This window comes from Silene latifolia, chromosome 3 (assembly GCF_048544455.1).
Source record: "Silene latifolia isolate original U9 population chromosome 3, ASM4854445v1, whole genome shotgun sequence".
Classification (NCBI taxonomy): Eukaryota; Viridiplantae; Streptophyta; class Magnoliopsida; order Caryophyllales; family Caryophyllaceae; genus Silene; species Silene latifolia.
Window position 1 is genome coordinate 45,228,649 of NC_133528.1, and position 16,737 is coordinate 45,245,385.

Here is a 16,737-nt window from a genome sequence, read left to right on the forward strand (position 1 = left end):
CTTTAGGGAAATCCTAATGTGTGATAGATAGGTGGAAGAGGTATCTAACCGAAATATCAACCCTTAAGCGAGCGTTTATTCTACCTTGACCCTTGTTTTGGGATTTGGTCGTTTTGTTATGATGGTACAATACCCTAATAGGCGTGACCTTGTTAGAGAGAACCTTAAGTCTTAGAAAGCGTATAGTTTAAACCTTAAAATCCTCCTTCGTACCATTAATCGTTCTCCTTCCCTTCGTTCATATCTTAGTTGGATTTAATTCTTAAGTATAAAAGTTCACTTGTCATTTCCTTGTCTTGACTACCTCCCTAATTCCAATATCTCTTACTGGTTGTTAACTGGTTATCTTTATGATTCGACTCTTTTAGTTTCACATCTTGACATGTTCATATATCCCTCTTGGAATTTCCTATCATTTCCGAACCTGGTTATTACTCTTGTTTCCTTAGTGGAGTGATGACATTGTTGGCTACGTTGTAGAGTGAGTGAGATGCTCCTTGAGGATTCTTTGTGAGTCTTGTTTTCGTCGAAGTTGGATTAGTAGAACTTAAGTTAGGTTGAGTAGGAAAATTCGTATGAGATACCTATTTATCTTTTGGGTTGGTGATCTTTATAATTTGGGGAATGTGATCATCTATGCTTGTGAATTCGGGTGTGAATAAGATTTTGTTTGGAGTGTTAGAAATGTATAAAGAACTTGGGATTATGATCTTTGATTAAGGATTTCACCATAGTGAGAACTCCTAGTGGTCGATAGTTGGTTAGGAGTGTAACTCTTTTAGTAGTTTTGATCTTGTCTCGTGGAAATCGTTGGTAGGTGATTTATATTTGAGAGTTGTGAAATCACAATTGTGGTGGAGTGCCTTGACCCACGGAATAGCATAGGAGTAAGTGCGTAAGTGTTTGGAAGAAATCCTTGGGAGTTAAGTGGTTATGAGTTTTGTGGTTAGGAAGTTTTCGGAACCGTTCAGGATGACATTGTCGTTTGAGATGTGAGTACCTGGCGTTTCCATGTTGTCTAATTTCCTTTCTTCTTTGAACACAAGCGTTACCGTTCATACCTCTCTTCTTCGCTTCATCTTGCTCCTCCCTTAAGTTTGATGCTAGTGGCCTATAAAAACTCTGTCTTTGACATCCTTGTTAAATTGACTTCAATTCTTGCTCTATGAAATTCGTCGTAGCTCTTTTGATTAGTTAAGTTTGAGTCCTGTTAGCATACTTGTATCTATGATATCTAAGTTACTTTTCTTTTGTCCAATTTCTAAACCTTCAAGCTACCAGTTTCGATTCGTTGTTAAAAGTTGATATTACTTTTGAAAAAACCTTACCTATTTTGAGGATTTGAAAATGAAAATTTGATTTAATTCCATAATTGTCCCTTGAGCGTGGACTTCTTTAACATGATTTTAATTGCTGAACCCGAGATTTCTTTAAATTTTATCCAATTTCTGTTAACTTTGACCTATTTATGATTTCTTTGTCAAAGTATAATGTTATATTTCAGGAACTTGATTCCTTTTTTTGAGTTTATAAGTGAAATCTTCATTTCTATTTGGACTTTTGCAAAGGAAAATTTGAGTAGATTACCTTTTCTCTTGATTTTAACGTTGATCGGATGTTAGAACTCGTTATTGGAGACGTTTGATAACTTGTTCTACGCTTGTCGGCGAATGATTTTTGGTTTAAATCTGTCTTTGACTTGGAAAGTTAGCGTTCTTGTGTGCACGACAAGGGCAATTTCGTTCCACGAATGAGACTTATACTTTTGAAAACCCTTCGATAATGTTTTTGAAAGTATTTTGATCTTTGATTTATACAAATGATTTGCTTTTTGACCTTATCTTTGATTTGGAATGTGATGTTCTTGAATACGTAACGAGAACACCTCCGTTCCTTTGATGAGAATCTGGTTTTGTCGGAGAATTTTATTTGAATCTTTTGAAAGGAATTTTAATCTTTACGATAAGTAAACTTTTAATGTTTTGGTTACTAATTTTAAAAGTTCAGTTTTATTTTTATTTTTATAACCTTTCATTTCTATTTTCAAGTTTCGAGGACGAAACTTTTTAAAAGGTGGGGTGATTGTAACACCCGCGAATTTCCCATTTTGACATTTAAAATTTATTAAGCCATTTGAATTACTTTATTAAATATTTTTGAATTGTTCAATTTAATTAATTTTATGTCAAACAAGATTTTTATAAACGTATTATATAAAAGCTCATTTTTATAAAAATACGTACGATTAAATTATATTTTTAAGGCACAATTTATATAATAATATATGTATATGTATTTTTGGTCGGATAATAATAATGACTGTAATAATCTTAACCTCCGTCTTAATTTCCGTCTAAACTTTAGACCGTCACATTTCATGTTGTACCTACTTTAATCTGGACCAATTAAAAACCAACAACACATTCAAAATATCTCCTATTATTATTATTATTATTATTATTATTATTATTATTATTATCATTATATATAGTGTAGTTGGTAGTAGTACCATCGGTATGACCCACCCTCCATTTCCCTTCTCCTTCTTTTTCTGCGTAAAACAAAGAACAATAACAAAACGCAGCAAAGAAAAGAATAATCCAACGCCAACCACCATTTCCGCCTCCTTCAACCTCCGTTATCTCCCTCATTTCTCAACCAAATTTAATGATTCTTGCACCATTGGCTTCCTCTCTTCTTCCTCCTCATTTCTAGGTAAGAAAGTCTTATTCTTGTTGAATTTTCGAAATGGGCACCTTATTACAAACCCGGTTTTGTGACCCATGTTACTCATTTTTCTCCCTTTTTAGTTGAAGACTGATGATAGGCTCGTGTTTTGGACGTTTTGCTCTGGAATTTGCAAGGATAAAGGTAACGGTGATAGGTTACTCGACAAACATGTCGAAAGTTCCGTCTTACTTGTCGTTCTCTGGTTCTTAGTGAATAAAGTTTAATTCTTTACTCCTTTTATCGCTTGTATAGTGTATTTGTCTCGAATGAGTGTCTGAAATGGTGGTGTCGTCCCTTGTTCCTCTGACCGTGGTATTAATGGCCGCGGGATCGGTGTCGTACGATGGTGGTAGTCGAAATAGGAGTTGTGGGTGACTGTTGCGGTCTCGTTGGGACGGGTTTTATGGTTTTGCGGGTTTGTCCCTCCATGACCGTGCTTGGCACATTTTGGGTGGTTGTTTTGTGAACCCGTTTTATCTGTCGTGGGTTGTATTGGTGGCTGTTGGGGGGCGGAGTGGCGTCGTGTGGTGCAGGGGCAATGGCCGCTCGGCTCGGCCATGCCCTGCTTAGCCTAGGTTGTGGCTTGGATGGGTGTATGCATATATGTGTAATATCCGTCTTAGGCTTGTTAATCGTCCGTCTTTTGGTTCACGTGTTTGTTTATTCGGGTGAGTTGCGGTGGTCGTCGTCTGACCGTGTGGTTGGGTAGGTGCTGGCCGTGGATGGTGAGACTTGCCACCGTGGGTTGGGCGCTGTGTTGACCTCGGTAATGACCCGAGTTGGTCACGGTCATAGTCGGGCTCACACCTCTATCCTTTCCCTTCTCCATTGTTTACCTCCTTTTTTGGTAGAGTATACCAAATGAATATATGGGTTTTACATGACTAGGCTTTATGGACCCATTTGCTTCACTTGTTGGATTCATTAAGCTTTGTTTGGTTGGGCTCATGTGTTTTGAATTGTTGGGCTTGCGGTATTTATCTAATTGGGGTTGTCATGTTAAATTAGTCGTGCTAGCTATGTTGATTAAATTGGGTTCGTGCGGTTATTTGTTTAGATTTGGCATGTTTAAATTGGTTAATTCCCGTCTCATATTTTATATAGCGTAATTAGTTAATATCGTTCATTTACTTATTTATTCTGTTGGACTTGCCACATGATTTATTTATTGGGTTTATCCTAGTTCATTCATTGGATTTCACATGATTTAATTATTGGGCTCATAAATGGGTCACTTGATCGGGTCACATTTTATCCCGTATATTTCATATAACGTAAATTATTCATTGTCACTCATTATATTTTATTTAACCGGCATGATAAATTATAAAAGGAAATATTTATTTGTATAAGACAAGTATGAGACATTTATTGTTAATGGGTTATTTGTGAAGAGTCATACTCTTGATAATGCCTTGTATTGTTCTGTTGTGGGAGTCTTGGTCTTATCGGATACTAGGGGTGAGCTATAAGCCCTCTAGTTGCGATAAGATCGTTGGGATTAATGTTCCCATCTGTACTTATGGTGAGATGCAAGCCACAAGTATAAATGTGACATTAAAAGATCCCGTGTCATATGATGTCTGCATGATCATTCTTATCCTTATTGTGACTCGAGTGTGACATTTTACATTGTGTGACTACTTGACATTCCTCATTTATTTGCCCTCGGACATTGGGTCACGGTTAGGTGCCATTGTTTTCGAGTTGGGCTATTTTTCCTTCCGCCTCTTCGGACCGGGGGTCACGGTTAGGTGACAAGGTTCCGATTTGGGGTTACTCGACTTTCGGGCACGGTTAGGTGTTCCATGTTTCGAGTCTTGGATACGATTTGGTATCGTGTGTCGAATCGGGTGTCGTCCATCCCGAGAGTCTGGCCAGGTTTAGACTAGGACCGTATTATGATCGTCGTCCTACCAAGAGGTTGGAGTCTAGAGGGTTGTCTTGTTTGAGTTCATACTAAGTATATGTTTTACACTTGTTGAGTCGTGTCAACATAAGTGGGTTGACTTGGTGATTCTATTCCTTGATTGTACATTCATCCTCATATACCATGCCTATTCTATTAAGAAAGTATTATGCCTGTTTCACCATGATTGTTCATCATATCTCCTTATTCTTTATTGTTCGTATATGTTGCATGATTAACATGTTTGATTAAATGTTGTTTGTTACCTGCATTTCGACATATTGTGGCTGGGAGAACCTTGAGTTACTCCCCACTGACTGTGGCGTTCATGTTTACATGAATGACAGGTTTTGAAGATGCTTACGTGGGGAAGACGTGTGGGCTAGCGAGAACTAAACCCTTGGACCTTAGTTTCTAATTTAGAAACCTTTTATCTGTTTATTCGTGGGATATCTTTTCCCCGCTTTCTAGACTTGGGTTGTAATGACCTATTAATGTCTATTGTAGTGTTTGTTTCTTTTCGTTAGTGGCACCCGCGTGCTAATCTTTAACTAGTAACTTAAAAGTTTTTAAAATCTCATAAAATTCCGCTTTAATTTATTAGTTATATTTCCGCGTTATCGCGGGGTGTCACAGTATTCCTTCATGCCTACTCCGTGATGCCCATTTCATTCTTTTGCTCCTCAAATGCATCATTCTTGCATTAAACGTCAAATAGCGGAAGTATCGACATTCTAACATAAAAGGCATGTAAATGATATAATCTAGCACGAAAACCGTATCAAAAGCAACTAAGAGGAGGCATAAATATGTATATAATTATGACTCATCAAACTCCCCCAAACCATCTTTTGCTTGTCCTCAAGCAAAGCATCACACAATTACAAAAGCCAATCATATAAATGGCGAATAAACAACTAAGAGCTAATGTTGATGCACATACAAATCCCAAGCTATCCATATCTGTAACAAAGCAATGACCAAAGTGTACCAATAAAACAAATTCAAAGGTACGGGAAATAGAAAACATAGCTCAAGTCTCAAATCGCCATACTATAGACAAATGCCAAATACCTTTCAATCTTGCAAGACAAATTAGTCGGATTCTCGCGGATTTCACTCATGCACTCATAAGTATGTAAGGGTGAGTTATATGTGAAGATAAAAAGAAGTAGAAACACTCACTCGACTTATGAAATATGCATGCAATTTAATGTGATAGAAATTTCCCCAACTAGTATGCAATCATAATATGTAGACAGAAGTACATGTATCAAGGACAATAAGGGTGGCGAATGGGTTAAAGGGATAGAAATGGTTTCTGCCAAAGCACGTTATGGATATGTGGAGCTAAGACGGTAGTCGCAGCGCTAAACGAAAACCAAATCTTATAATAATAAATGAACCCAATTTAGAGAAATAATCTCAACTTTACAACACATGAGAGCGAATGAAGTACTCTCCAAATATGCATTAGACTCTAATGACCATCCTTTTGATCCTTGACAAAACTAAATGAAGCAATCAATTTCTCTTTTCTTCTATCTTTTTTTCTCTTTTTTTTCTTTCTTTTTTCTTTTTCTTTTTCTTTTTGCTTCATATTTTTTCTTTTTCCAACACAAGGATACAACCCAATTGCTAAATAATTATACTACACCCACAATCGACAATAATAGTTCCAACACAAGGATATTTTTTCTTTTTCCAACACAAGGATACAACCCAAAAATAGACATGATAAACAAGCAACTGCGACTGTCCCGATAAGGTAGGCAAATTCTTGGATTGTAGCTATTAGAAGTAAGATATGAAATGGCTACAAGGTTCAAACGGGCTAACAAAAGGTAATGTAAGGCTTATTTGAACGGTAAGAACCGCCTATCCACATGTACTTAGTCAAATGAAAGCAATAAAAGTATCAAGAAATCAATGTCACACTTATGCAGTTTGATATTACACATTCCACAAGGAGAAACCACACTCAAGCCTAAATAACAAATGAGACCAGTTTATTGATGTTCCTGGCCTTGGAAGCTCTATAGACCTCAGAATTTAAGTAGTTTACCAACATAATTGTGTCAAATCTAATTAGTATAAGGCATGCCAATACGGTTAAGACTTGAATTATGAGCTTTTTTTTCATGGATAACGGGTCAAAACTCGCGACTTTTCCAAAAAGAGCGTAACTTGCTCCATATTAGTCGAAGTGTATAGTAAAGATGTTAAGTTGGAGCTTAAGGATGGTGATAGCATTGTAAATGCAAAAACAATGCAATTTAACATCATTGTTATCTAATTCACCGAGACTCGACCTAAAACAAAGGAAAGACATGTTTTTGTATTTTGATTTTTTTTTAATTTTTATGGATTTTTATATAAACGCACACAACAGAAATAAATCACACAACATAAATAAACTCCTCCCCCAAACCTAAATGTCACAGTGTCCTCATTATGACGCCTACATCATAGCAATCACACAAAAATTTCCAGCAACCTAAAGGATACATCTAACAAAAGGAATGAGAAAAGAAATAGAGATAATACAATAAAAGCAAATACAAGGGAAGAGAATACCGGGTAAGAGAATATGAATTCCCTCAAACCAGCTGCAAAAATAGGGGAAAATAATCAACCGCGCAACTCCTATCATCGCCTGGCTACGTTTCTGACCCAAAATGCTTGGGTACTCGATCGAGCCTGCCAGCACTCAATCGAGTACTCATCTGGCGAGCATAAATTCTGCATTTAAAACAAATGCTCATACAAGGCACAATCAATACAACTTAAAGCACGTAATAGTAAATTAAAAAGTAGCGCATGTGCTACACACAAGCATAAGTAGCACCAATAAAAAGTCCAAGAGAAGATAAATGACAAATAAAGTTGTTGCTCATCAAACTCTAAGTCTAATAAAAAATATGAGCAATGTTCATCGTTCTTCAAGTCATCATCTTGAGGAAGGAGATAGGGCACTTCATCTGTCATAGGAGCTTCATCAAAAACTTTGACTGGCTTCTTTCTGAAAATCTCATCTTCCAAAGCATCCAACTCGGCTTCTAAGTGAACACTCTTATCACAGCTGTAAACCATCTCAGGAGGAGGTTCATCTCCATATATCAGCTTCTCTATCTCATCCACTTTCTTGCTCCATGGATATGACACAACAGCAGGGGCGTCAGGTGGATTTCTGTCAAAACAATAAGCAAAGGAATCATGAATAGTAGGATCAAGAGCATTAATCATATGACAAGAAGCTTTTAAATCAGGAGGACGTGATGCTTTGTTAAGACAAAAAGTGATAGTATCATCTCCAATATTGAACGTAAGACTCCCATGCCTAACATCTAACCGCCCCTGCTGTATGCAAGAATGGTCGGCCTAGAATAATAGGAACAAGAGAATCTTCAGCTATATCTCTCACTACAAAGTCAACTGGAATGAAAAATTTCCCTATTCTAACTGGCACATCTTCTAAGATACCCATAGGGTGCTTAACAAACTTGTCAGCCAATTGAATAGTCATGTTAGTACATTTGAGCTTAGTCATGTTTAATTGATTGCAAATTTTATATGGCATGACACTGACGCTCGCTCCTAAATCACATAAACCATTGTCAATAGTTAAAGGGCCTATAGTAAAAGGAATAGAAAAACTCCCTGGATCCTTAAGCTTAGGTGGAGAATTGGCTTGTAATGCAGCGTTGCATTCATGCGTGAACGCAATAGTCTCCACTTCATCAAAAGACCGCTTCTTTGACAATATCTCTTTCAAAAACTTAGCATATGTCGGCACTTGAATTACCAATTCAGTAAATGACACTGTCACTTGAAGATTCTTTACTACCTCCATGACCCTTCCAAACTGTTGTTCAAGTTTAGATTTCTGCAATCTTTGAGGAAAAGGTAGTTGAATTTTAATCGGCTCGGCTTCTTTTACGTTGGGAGAAGTTTTAGAAGCACCATCGTCAGCTACAGGAGTGACTCGATCGAGTTCAGGGGTGACTCGATCGAGTTCAGGGGTGACTCGATCGAGCCTTGAGGGTACTCGATCTAGGAACCTACTTTCGTCCAATGCCGTAGCTGAAACAATTGAAAAATCATCCCCTAGGGGGGGAGGGGGAGGTCCTCGATCAAGCCTATGGTGTACTCGATCGAGCAGATTGGTTCCTCGATCAAGCCTAGTTGGGCTTGATCTAGGATCCTCTGCAGTTCTCGCTTTTTTGCTTCTCCCGTGTTTTATCTTTGCTTAATTCTTTCTCGTCGTCACTCAATTCCAAGTTACCCAATCCCTTAGGATGCATGTAGGGATATTCATCATCATTAATGGGCACGTCCGGACTTTGATAGGTAGTACCGCTCCTCAAACAAATAGCATTAACTTGCTCATGTGCTTGCTTACCTTGAGGAGGAAGACCGGACTGTTTTGAAGGATTTTGAGCCGCCATTTGAGCAACTTGAGTATCCAACATCTTATTGTGAGACATAAGTTCGGAGATCTGAGCCGTTTGCTTTTGTTGAATCAATAAACTTTGTTGTAAAAGAGCTTTCATCTCGGCCATCTCATTACTTGGAGCTTGAGGATGAGGTTGAATTTGTTGAAAACCTCCTTGATTTTGCCGAACAAAATTTCCTTGTGGTTGGTTACCACGATTTGGAGGAATAATATAAGCACTTTGTTGTGGAGCTTGAGCATAAGTATTCTGACTCCTTTCAGGGAAGAAGTTAGAATATGGAGTACCTTGCTTAAAAGATTGAAAAGCATGAACTTTTTTAATAGTACTCATACACTTGGCCACAGTGTGGCCATCTATCTCACATCTCTCGCAGGACACTTCTTGTTGAACCATGTGAACCGTCTCTTTCTTATTACCCAAAGACTGAGTAGTCTTTAATTGGGCTATTTGAGTCGTTAAGGCCTCCAGCTGTGCTGCAATAACGTCATCTGAACCACTTCCTCTCTTGCTACCTCTGGGTTACCATACTCAGCTGTGTGAGTAGCTATCTGATCAATCAACTTCCAAGCATTACCGTCATTAGTATTATCCTAGATCTCCCATTAGCAGCTGAATCAACCAAGGCTCTATGATTATCATACAACCCGCTGTAAAACTGGTTGCAAAGGAACCAAATCTGAAAACCATGGTGAGGGACGGACTGAACTAGGCGTTTGAAACGAACCCAAGCTTCATTAAAATCCTCAATAGGACCTTGTTTAAAACTTGTAATCTGGCTTCTAAGAGCATTAGTTTTCTATGGTGGAAAATACCTCTTGTAGAATGCAAGAGCCAATGAAGTCCAGTTAGTAATTGCGTCGGTCTCCATATCCAAGTCACGAAGCCACTCAGCTGCATCATCTCTTAAAGACAAAGGAAATAAAGTCTGTTTGACTTGATCTTGAGTCACCTCAGCTGTGAAAGGAATAGAACAACAATATGTAACAAATTTCTCCATGTGCTTTGCGGGGTCCTCTCCAGATTTTCCTCCAAACATATTTCTCTCTACTAAGCTTATATATGAAGGCTTAATCTCAAAAGTTCCCTTATCAGTGGTAGGGAGCTTGAAGCCTTTAGGAATAGAAACAACCGTGGGTTCGGAATGACTTGCCAATGTCGGCATCTTTGATGTTGTAGAAACCACAGGTGTAGAAATAAGTGTGTCCTCTTCTAAGGACGAATCTTCTACAAAAGTATACCGCTCGTAGTCAAGTGTACTCAAGTCTTCCATCTGACTTACTTCTCTTTGAAATTTTCGTCTGTACCGAAAAGTCTTTTCTGGCTCGGGATCAAAAGGTATAATCTCTAACCTGTTAGACCTGGGCATACATAAAAACAACAAGAAAAGATAAAACTGTCTCAAGGAACTAATGCTCCCTGAGACAAAAGACAAAAATAAAGAAAAACAAACAGAAAAATTGTTGCCTACCCGACAACGGTGCCAAATTTGATAAGGCTAAAGTCGTATTTTAACTTAATCAAAGTAAACCTAAATTACTACTAACTAATAGCCAGCGGTAAGAAGGGTCGAATCCACAGAGAGGCGAGGTAATTATTCTAGTTTGTTAATATTTAAGTCTGTCTTAAAGTAACCAATTTTTGGGGGTTTTGAATGTTTGATTTCTAACAACTAATAACAAGTGAAGTAAAGATGAATAACAATAATATTAAAGAGTCTAGGGATCGGGTTCACTAGGTAGTCATCAAAGGGTAAGGTTTAATTCATTGATTGAGCAATTTATATTGTTGAAAGTCATATGATCGGTCGATTCTAATATGTCTTTTTAGATCTAAACTTAACATGCAATCGCTATTATTAAGTCGGTCTAATTCAATTATCGTGGCCTATAATAGTCTTAGCCCTATCGGTGATAATCCTAGTTTATGCAAGACTAATAAATCAATTCTGATCAGTAATTAATCAACTAGATTTACGACGATAATTAAACAACAATCAAAAGAAATTTAACAATCAATTCATAAGTAACCCCTTTTCTAACAACCTAGATCCCCTTTCACCCTAGATAAAAGATTTAGCTACTCATACTAAAGGGAAGAACAACAATAGAAATAATAAGAAACATGGTGAACAATAATAAAAGATGAATAACGATTGAATAATAATAATAATAACCGAGGAAAGATTAAAGAGTACCGTAATAATGAAGAACAAGCTTAGAAGATATGAAAAATAAACTAAACTAAACTAAACTAAGAGTTTTAGGGTTTCGAAGTAAAAAATAAAGCGTAAATAAAACTAGGGTACGATTTAGGTATTTATAATAAAACATAACCGACTTAAGGAAAATTGCGGAAAATATAGAAATAAGAGGTTCCTCGATCGAGCCTGGTCTTACTCGATCGAGTCACCAACTTCCTCGATCGAGCCCAGCTCTAGTTGATCGAGGCATCATTCATCTTTAGCTCCTTTCTTCGTGTTGTCTTGTTAACTTCTGTTCCTTTATTCTTATGGATTCCCGTGCCATGCTTCGTGTATTCCTTCATGCCTACTCCGCGATGCCCATTTCATTATTTTGCTCCTCAAATGCATCATTCCTGCATTAAACATCAAATAGCGGAAGTATTGACATTCTAACATAAAAGGCATGTAAATGATATAATCTAGCACGAAAACCATATCAAAATGAACTAAGGGGAGGCATAAATATGTATATAATTATGACTCATCAGTGTGTTAACCACCATTGGGACTTATTTGCATGTATGAAGTAGAATCGACAAGTTTAGAGATGACTTTGGGACCAAAAACATTCTGATCATTGGACACTCGGCCGAGTACCCCATTCACTCGACTGAGTGCCCCCCTTCCTCGGCCGAGTGGTCCTTCTACTCGACCGAGTGGACCGTCTATGACCCATTTTTCCTAAATTTGACTAAGTAGTGAGTAGATACCCTTGTTTTGTGACCCCAATGGTCTCTTAGTAGTTGGGTAGGCGTAGAAAAACTTACATGAGTAACTTTTGTGAATTGTTTACGTTTGACCATATTACTTGGTGTGTTATTATTGCTTGATGTGTTATTATATAAGATGTGTTTTATTAACAAGTAGCAACATAACATGTTTAAATAGACAACAAAGATAGTGTGACGATCTTATATGATATGTTTGACTTCCGCGATTGTACTTGTAGGCGTGGTCGAATTTTGTAATGGTCATAAAGTAAAGGTAAATATGAACACATATGTAATCATGTGGTAGATTTTGTATGATGCATGCATGGCATGATGAATATGGGAATGGAAGTGCGGATAGTATTTGGAATCCTATTAAAAGATGTGGTTAGTCGTGTTGTACTTATCGTTTTGTAAGGTTATACGTTTCGAATCAAGAAGATATAAATAGATATACATACGTAGTCATGAGTAAAACATATGAATAGTTACACGAGTCGGGATTTTCTTATGAGATTAGAGTACAAACGTTAAGCTTGACATTGTACCTTGACCGTTTGGGAAACAAAGTGGGAGTTATATAGGTGGTACTATCGTTATATGAAGTTGTCCATGGGACATCCCTAGTAGGAAATGAGTATGTTTAACTCGAGAGTTGCTAATTATGGATTTCGTTAGGTAGTTTATGAGAGTATCCATGAGTGTTGAGCGTTGAACTTCGGGACAAAGATCTCTTTTAGGTTGAGTGAATGTAACATTGTGAATTTAAAGAAGAAAACGAGCGTGGTATGTATACGAGTAGCATATGAGTAAGCATATGAGTATAAGAGAGGGTACACGATAAAGGAAAACGTGTGAGTTTGGTTAGAAAGAAGAGAACCATATTGGGATAATGAAGGTGATTATGATAGCAAAGACCTCTAGAGAGCGCATGAGAATCGGTGATGAGGCTTCAGGGAGTGATCGGAAATGAGAGAGAGTGAGATGAACTTCGGGGAAGTAGTTCTTTTTAAGGGGGTAAGATTAAAATAACTCATATTTTATAAGACCTATACTCGGTCGATTAAACCGAGTACTCGACCGAGTGAGGGATCGAGTGAGTCCTGTAACATCGTTAAACATTCCGATGTTGAGTCACTCGACCGAGTGGCGGTTCACTCGAGCGAGTGGAGCTTCACTCGACCGAGTGAACCGAGCACTCGACTGAGTGCCTTGTCGTTGTCCATTGTTAAGCCTGTGAATATGGGGGAGCCTTATCATCTTTAAACATTCCTTTTCTCTGATTTCCCCTCCCTTATTTCACTCCAACCTTTTCCTCAAACACCCACAACTCTCTAGAAACTTCCCATGAACACTAACTAGAAGACCAAGCCTAGATTTAGAAGGATTATTCACCAACTTTGATTCCTTCTCACTCATTTCCACTAGTAAGTAGATACTCATACTTTTCCTTTCAATTTTATGTTGACCCAAAGCTTAGAATTTGGGGATTTTCATAGGTAATGTTACTTAGTGTTTTAATTAGTATTATGAGTAATTAAAGAGTAACAATAAGGGGTTTTGGTGTTACATAGGTGTATAGGATCTATGTGATAGTTATTATGGAATTTATGTAGGATAAGACGGTCTTATGAGATGAATCTTTGGTGGTTTTGAGTAGCTTTTGGAGTATGCTAAAAGGTAGGTTTATCCTACTCGGTTTTGATAATTATGTGTATACTTATTTGTGTGTCTTGATCATCATTGGCATAGTATGAATCGTATTGTGTCACATAGTGGTGTTCGTGCATCTTGGCGAGTCTTATATGTTGTCGGAAATGCATTATCACATGATGTTGATTTAGGATGACTTGAAGAGTCGGGATACTTGAGGAATTAATATTCATAACATGTTTGGGATTGAGTTTCATGATGAGTCACATACTTGGTGTCATGTTTCATATAACATACATGGTCATCGTGTTGTATTGGAAATTGTTGGTGGTGACACTTTGTTGTTGAGGAGATGTAAGACAGTTGGGAGATCGTCTTACGCTTGAGTCACCTCTTGGCGTTTCCCACTCTAAGAGGGATGTGCAAATTAATGGTTTGAGTACGGAGGGACTCGTGTGGTTGAGGCACGATGTCTGGCAGGGGATCCGGTTGGCTTCTTGACCCCGTACCACGGGCATGTCTCGAGTACCTATTAGTGAGGTGTGGTGTCGTGGGCGTGGTTGTGGGTACGACATATTAGCATATTGGATATTTACTTATCACATCGTGTTCCATGTTTATTTATCAAAACTGACGTGTTTTGGTTGTGTGTAAATTCACTTATTTCCGGGGTGGCCTGTGTCAATCCATATGATATTTCTAATCATATGGGGAGCAGGTTGAGTATAGGTTGAATTAGTGTCACGCGGGAGACGAGACAAGCTTTAGAGTTGGAGTCGAGTCGGCACGAGTAGTTGACATAGTCTTCTTTAGGGAGTCGTAGTAGTATGACTTGTATTCCTTATTTATTCATTCATGGTTATGTAATAATTTAATATAAATAAAGTAGTTAGTGAATTACATAACCATTAATGAATAGAATGAAATAAATGATACAACTCATGACTACTATACTCTTCTAATGAAATGTCACTCGGCTCCAAGTCCAAAGCTCATCTTGTCTCCCACGTGACACCAAAACAACCTGTACTCAACCGGCTCTCCATATGATCGTAAATATCATATGAATCGACACATGCAACCCCGGAAATAGGTGACAACTACAAAGACACACAACACGTCAGTTCCAATAAATAAATATGAAACACAACATGATAATTAAATATGCAACAGGCTAATGATATGAATGAGATACAATTATACAATCACTATGTCGGTACCGAGACACGCCCATACGTACACATGATCCCCGGTGCCAGGGACACACCCACGACACCACGCCTCGCCACAAGGTACCGGGACACGCCCCGACGTACATGGTCCGGAAGCCAACCGGATCCCCTGCCAGACGTCGTGTCTCATCCACACTAGTCCCTCCGTACTCAAGCCATTAATGTGCACATCCCTATTGGAGTGGGAAGCTCCAAGTGGCGACTCAAGAGTAAGACGGTCTCCCAACTGTCTTACGTCTCCTCAACAACCAAGTACCACCATCAACGACCTCCAATACAACACACCAATAACCACACATGGAATATGGAATACAACATCAAATATGTGACTTATTATGAACTCAATCCCAACATGTTATGGTTAACAATTACTCAAATACCAATATGATGTACAAATCGATTCACTTATACAATGACGATGAAAGACACACAAATATGTACACTTAGTATTGAAACCGAGTAGGATAAACCTACCTTTCATCAATCTTTATAAGCTACTCGAATCCAACCCGATTCCGTCTCATGAAACCGTCTCATCCTATACAAACCACACAATACTATCACAAATACATCCTATACGATTCTACACTACAAACCCCCTTATTATTACCCACTAATTACCCATATTACCCATATTACATATATTAATTACTAATTAATTACCCAAATCAAAACCCCCAAATGTTAGGGTTTAAACTAAATAAAGAAGGGTAGATCTTAACTCACCAAGTAAGGAAGGAAGAGGATGAAAAAAATCACCAAATCAATCTTGAATACCACAGAAGTGTGTTTGTGGCAGTTTTAGAGAGAAGGGAGATGATTTGGAGTGAGAAGGAAAAAGATAGAATGAATGAGGATAAGGGTTCAAGATTTCCTTATCCCGTGTTCTGATTTAGCGTCACTCGACCGAGTGCGAGTCCACTTGATTGAGTGTCACTCACTCGGTCGAGTGCCACTCACTAAATCGCGTGATTGACCACTCGACCGAGGGCCACACACTCGATCGCGTAAACGCTTTACTCGGTCCAGTAAAGCCATACTAGGTCTAGTCTAGGTCACACTTGGTCTAGTGTACGATCCTGCTTTCCCTTTCGAGTAGATCTTATCTCGTCTGATGGTCCACTCATGTATTCCAAGGTACATTTGTAGGTCCCAAAAGGTACGGGTATTATAATATTCCCCCCTGAAAGTGAACTTCGTCCTCGAATTTCGCCTCACTCTGTCTCTCTCCACCGTTCTCTCAAGTCTTTATCTCTATCTCGTTACTAACTCACTAGTCTCATCTCTTTCCCAAGCCTTTACCGCATTCACTCTTTTACCTAAAACCGCTTCCCGGCTCAAGGTTCCCTTGACATAGTCGCTCTCATACCCTTGGTTTCACTCTTTAACTTCTTAATTGTTACATTCACTCCCCCTAAAAGAGAACTTCGTCCCAAAGTTCACCGCTAATTAACAATGACACTTTTTTGGTTTTATTGTACTTTCTTACTATAAGTAATTCCCATGATTAATTCCATTATATCATGATATCGTCGGTATGGCCTTTATACTACGGTTCCCCAAATGGTCAAATTACAAGTCAAGCTCAAGGCTCGCATTCTAATTTTATAGGTAATCCCGACTCGTGTTGCTATTCCTACATATTTCTCATCATTATATTCAAGATAATAGTATATACTTGTATACGCGATAAGATAACAATTTATACTACCATGATCAGAACATGTGATTTTATAAAATATTTGTAATAATTTGACCAATCATTTCTAAATTGAACTCGTCTATTATGACCATGTCTCGATTC

General features: G+C 38.1%; 1 long non-coding RNA gene and 1 other non-coding gene across 2 annotated transcripts; both read left to right on the forward strand.

Moving 5' to 3' along the window:
• Positions 1-2,610: 2,610 nt before the first annotated feature.
• On the forward strand, positions 2,611-5,232 carry LOC141646067 (uncharacterized). Its single transcript, XR_012545316.1, has 3 exons — positions 2,611-2,715; positions 2,811-2,871; positions 4,987-5,232. It is a non-coding gene; the product is annotated as an uncharacterized LOC141646067 (long non-coding RNA).
• Positions 5,233-9,776: 4,544 nt separating this feature from the next.
• On the forward strand, positions 9,777-9,883 carry LOC141650274 (small nucleolar RNA R71). The gene has a single exon (XR_012546316.1). It is a non-coding gene; the product is annotated as a small nucleolar RNA R71 (small nucleolar RNA).
• Positions 9,884-16,737: the final 6,854 nt, after the last annotated feature.